Here is a 6,000-nt window from a genome sequence, read left to right on the forward strand (position 1 = left end):
TTATGTAACCGGACATGATAATAAGTCATACATCCCAAGGTAGGCAAGACTCACAAAATAAATATGGTGTGTATTTGCCTACATGTGGATATAAAGTTTTGCTGGTTATAGTAGTTGGGCTGGAATCCTTGGTTTCTTAGTGTCTGTGTGACATCCATCCAGGCCCTTCTGGCCTTTGTAATCTCCATTGAGCAGTCAGGTGGAATTCAGGTAGGTTTGCCTTTGTATGTGACTTGGACTTTTTCTCTTTCAGCTTTTAATATGATTAAGAGTTGGTGATATATTTTCCTGCATTTCTTTGAGAGATGTGTTTTCCTCCTTCAAGTTCTCTATCATTTTCCTCACCTGAGATTTAAAATCTTCCTCTTGCACTTCAGGGGTGTGAGTATTTCCAGGGCTTTCTGTCATAGGACCACTGGTGTCCAGTGCTGTCCTAGGGCTCCGAGTTTTGTTGCTTGTGTACTTGTGTTGGCCTCTAGCCATCTGGTTGCCTCCGCTGTTAGCAGGCCTGGAGGTTCCTCTGGTGGAGTCACTGTCTGTGTGCTAGGTGGGCCAGCCAGGTGTGTGCAGGCACAGAGAGCTCCAAGCTGAAAGCTGCTTTCTAAGACTCCCCAGGGACTCCATCAGGGTGTTATTCAATGGGCATTGCAGCCTGCACCCAGCTCAGCTCTGCTGGGTTCATTCTCTGTGTCCCAGATGGGTCAGGTAAGACAGGAGCAGACTGAGAGAGCTCCAAGTGGAAAGCATCCTGGGTGCCACTCAGTCCTCCTTAGCCTCATCTCTGTTGATTCACTCTCTGTGTTCCAGATGGGCCAGACAGAGAGAGAGAGAGAGAGAGAGAGAGAGAGAGAGAGAGAGAGAGAGAGAGAAGAAGAAGAAAGGGAGGGGACCTGTGGGGTGGAGAGAGAGATCCAATCCCAAAGCAGCTCTGGTGTCCCCCAAAAGAAGGTATTTTCCTTCTTTCTGTGCTTGGGTGTTCATTTCTTATAATTGATTTCAATTACCTCCCAATATTTATCCTCTTGATTGTATCTTCCCTTCATCTAATCGGATCTCATCCGGACAGCCCAATTCCCCTTCCTCTGTGTGTATTCAGGGCCTCCCTGACAAGGGGAAGTGATCAAGTCGGGGACACTGGAGTTCATGTCACATGATGTCTCCACTTGTCCTACAACCATGGAGAATGAGCTGTCCATTGGCCTAACAGGAATGCATTGACCTTGGTTGGTGCAACAGATTGTCCAGGCCCTCCTGGAACCAGAGCCACAGCATGGATGGTCTCCTTGTGGGGTCCTGAACACTCTCAGCACACAGCTCAGAGTGTGGCTTTGAATCCCAGCATCTTTCCTGATACACAACTAGGTGCATCTCCTCAGAGGACATCTATGTTGGGCGAATATCCGCTTACGAGTGAGTATATACCATGTGTGTCTTTCCGGGTCTGGTTTACCTCACTCACGATGATCTTTTCTAGTTTCTTCCATTTGCCTGCCAATTTCATGGTTTCCTTACTTGTGATAGCTGAATAGTATTCCCTTGTGTTTGCACTGCTCTCTTTATACTAGGGGAGGATGAAGTGAGTTGTCGAGCACTAGATTTGTGGTAATATTTAAATGGAAGTGCTTAAGAAGGCCCGTGAAGTTTCTAAACAAAGAATTAAACTGTCTTTATTTGCTTCTAGGTAAAACATCAGTCAGCCCTTTAACTTGTACCTTATGTAAGAATACAGTTTGGCTGCCACCTAGTGGCTATAATGAAAACTGCAACTGAGAGAGCCTCAGGTAAGATGGACTCTATGATGTCTTGTCAGTGCAAACACCAGGAATGCCCCCTTCACTGCCTCTCATGGGTCGCCCTTGAAAACAGTCTGCATAAGGACCCCGCATTTCTATGACAACCACAATGCTCCCTCTGCTCAGTAACTAGGAATGCATCCTCACATCCCTCTCTTTTTTTTTCCTCTGAGAAAACAACTCCCTCACGCTTGGTATGAACTGAGAAAGCACACCCATTAGGGAAGCTGCCACCATCAGAAAAGATGAGCTTCTCTCTAGCTGGGAACAAGCCCTATTCTGGGAGGCCTGACCACGGTGTACCCACCAGACTCTGGTTGTCTCCATGGAGACATCGTCACTGTTACAGATGAACTTTGCAGTCATCATCATAGATGAGCACTTTCATTCAAGATTTCGCTTTGCATGAATCACTGCATAAGAGAAAATGTCTGCCCTACCTTCAGGACAAAAGGAATCTGCAAAAGCAAAACTGAAAAGTTAAGAAGTACCCTGTAGGAGAGGCCTGGAATCGAACCAGGGGCCTGATACATGCCAGCTATGTGCTCTACCATTGAACTACCTCTCCACATGTTTTACCTGCCTCATATCAGCGTATATGAATGTATAGAGATGCAAGCAGCACTCATTGGACTCGCAGTGGTCTGCAGCACTTATTATTCTCGCTACTAAAAGGGCTTCCAGCTCAGTGGTTTTATGACACATATTATACCATTGATTGGATGAAAAACCAATCTACTTTCAACAAAACAGAAAACAACTGTAAGAACTTAAAACCAGGCACATTTACAGGAAGTGGTACTTGGAATCATTCAGCCTCTTCATTTTCATTCAAGTTGTCTTTCGTCATTAGTTCAACTTGACAGTATCATGGCAAACTAATAAGAATGTGTTTGCTGAAATAACAGTATACTATTATACCAGAGAGCAAGGGAACCTTCCTGCAACTTCCTCATCACACATCTATTTTCTTTAAAATCATGTCCCAGCTTTCAGGACTTGAAGAGCAGTTTTCCATGTCTAGGCAGGATGGTCAGCTCCTCTCAGAACTTTCCCACATACTCTTTCTCACATCATTTATTCCAGGGACTAAGTTTCAATTAGCTGTGTGTTCACAAAATACTGCTGTGATGTCAATTTCTCTATGCTTATGTATCCCAGCAACTAACTGGGTTGTAAGTTTCTGGAAATGAGAGATTTATTAATATACTGTGTCCCCCTTTTCACATGTCATCCAGTATATATCTCAACAAAAACAAATCGTTAAACTGGCATTTTATATAAGTTGAGATGAGTGAGAACACAGTAAATACATCCAGAGAAGATGCCAGAATGTAGAAGATGGAGTCTACAAATAAGGACGTTGCTCAACTTCCACAATTATAGAAATACTGCTAACAATGCAATTAATTGAGACTTTATGACTTTGTGATAAAGACAAGCAGTAAGGGCAGAGAGCTAGAGGTAGCAAGTGAGAAAGAGACCAACAAAATAAAATGAAGACAAAGGCAAAATGAGAGGGAAGGTGGGAGGGATCCCAAAGTGAAGTGAGGGGGAGGGATAGAGGTAGCACTTCATTGCCAGTGGAGGCCAAGGGTGAAGGCGTTGCTGGATAATTACAGACACTCAGTGACCTGGTGGTAACAAGGTATGTGTCAGTATACCTCTGTGATCCATGGTTCTTTTCAGTTATCTTCCAGTCTGGATGTGTCCTACTCCCATTTTATTCAAGATAAATGTACTTGTTCCTCACATATTTTATCCTAATTACCGTTTCCCCTCCTCCTACTCCTCCCAGTCCCACTGCACCTCCCCTGCCATCAGGGTCCACTCTTTTTCTGTCTCCCATTGTGAAAGAACAGGATACTTAGAGGCAAGACCAACGCATAACAAAATAAATTAGAAAGAGTCAAAAACACAACTGTCACATAGAAGTCGGACAAGGCAAGCCTACAGAAGGAGTCCAACAAAGGGCAGGCGAATAAGGGACCCCCCCCCACTCTTAAACACTCAGGAGTTCCACAACAATACAAACCCAGACGCTGTTATCTATACCCATGGGATCTGCACGCATGCAGGTCTTGTGCTTGTTGCTTCAGTCACTGTGAGGTCATATGGGCTGATTTAGAGGGACTTGTACTGCAGAGGGGGTCAATCTACCTCAGGTTCCAGTTGAACTTCCCTTGGGCATATACCCAAAGGACGATTCTCCTTACCATATGGACACTAGCTCATTGCTTAGGGAAACTCTCTGGTCTTTCTTCCTCTTTGGCCCTTCTCCCAGGCTCTGGCTGCTCTTGGTGCCTTGGCAGCATCCCCTCATCTTTGCCCCTCAGTCCTTTGCCTGGACTGATAACATCTCTGTGTCTTCCTGAGAATCAGCTACTTCTGACTGTCTCTCCTCCTGTGGCTCTTTATTGATTTCCACCTGCCCTTGCTTTGAAGTTATCCTGTCCTTCTCACTGAGAGTTCTTCCCAGTCCAGATTCTTATTTTTCTTTCCTGGGGGCTGAGTTAGGATGGAGAAAAGAGAAAACAGAGAGGACACTGTGACTGAGCAGGCAGGGAAGGCATATTCACCTAGCTTTTGTATCTTGCCCTTGAGAGTGGGTCTCTAAGCCTGCCTGCCTGCCTGCCTCCCAGGTGAGCACTCTCCCAGCACTCCTCCCTCACAGGTGAGGCAAGCATACTCTGGCAGACCTAGCCTGTGCTCCACCACTGAGGCAAACTATGGTGCAATAGGGTGGGGTGCACAGGCGGGGCCCCAAATCAGCCTGTGTCCCTGTGTGTGCTGCTGCTGTGCACTGACCTGCAGGGATTCAGAGCAGGTCACCCCTCCTTTTCGGGATTCCCAGCCATGAGGGAACAGCAGGCTCAGATGCACAGAGGGAGCACAGTACAGATGTGCAGAGGGGGCAGAGTCTGCTCACTCACTGGACAGCTGGGACTGGACACCTGACCTGAATCCAGAACTTGTCCTCCTCCACCCCTCCCTGCTCCCCAGCCGCCATTTCTTTCCAAGCCTTGAGCTCTAAAAGGGGAAGTCTCTTCTAACTAACTGTATTTAGGTCTGTGTGTCTCCCTACGCTGGCTGGAACTCAAGTCTCACATTGGTGGCTATCATCATCTTGGTCAGGAGTGGCAGAAGGTGTTTGTTTGTTCCACGCCCGCTCCTCCAGGCCTCCTCCCAATCCCCACCCACACCAAGGGTGTCCAGCACTCAGACTCCAAATGGGGGCAGAGGAAGGGCAGCAAATGCAAGTGGGATAGTGGGGTGGGGTTTAGCAGGCAGGCAGCACTACTTGGTGATGTCTGCCTTCTCTACCCTCTGCCCAGGGACTAGAATCTCCCAGCAGCCTCCTTTCCCCATTGCCTTGTCTGTCTTGCACCCAAGCCCTCCTGCCTGGTCCCAATCTCCACCTCCAATCTTTCTTCCTAGCACCAGCTGGCCTCACCCCTAGCATTTGCCTCTAACTGCCAAGCCTCACACTGACCTTCTAGTAGCAAGAGCTATAACCAGGAGCCCTGGAACCCAGGAGATGACTCAGGGACAAAGCCCTGGGGAGCAAGGGCGGGGCACTCCCATGGCAAATCAGATGGGGGCATACCACCACCTCAGCTCTCCACCCAGAGCCATCCTGTCTACTAGCAAGAGTCAGCCACACAGCAACTCCTTGACTCAGGTACCTCACACTCTTAGGCGTGTCTGATTCTCTTCTTGGAACGCTGGTTTAAAAAGAGTGAGATTCAATACCTCAGAGCATCTGTTTTTCTTCATGTAAACTGGGCAATGTGATGGATGGATCCTGACAATGTTGCTTTCAAATGTATTACAAGAACAGACACCAGACTCCCTGGAGCAAGTCCTACAAGACTGAATTTAAAGCATACAAAGTAGATATGATTGCATTTTAGAGAAACAAGAACTTGTCTCACCCAATACAATACTTTCGATTTTTTGTGACCTTTATACTATTTTCTAATGAATAAGGAGAATAGTACTTATACTTGGAGCCTAATGAAAGTATGCTTAATTTATTTTAAACAGGAAACTGAGTATGCCAGGGGCAATCATCAGGCCCTGTGTAAAAATAGAACAGTGATCTGCCAATCTGGTAGCACACAGCTTGGGTCAGCAAAGCAGAACTCCGTACCAATATTCAGTACCGAATGGCAAAGCCCCTTGTCTTTAAAGACGGTGGAATATC

The sequence above is a fragment of the Acomys minous genome (genome assembly GCF_964271855.1).
Source record: "Acomys minous genome assembly, chromosome: 7".
Taxonomy (NCBI): domain Eukaryota; kingdom Metazoa; phylum Chordata; class Mammalia; order Rodentia; family Muridae; genus Acomys; species Acomys minous.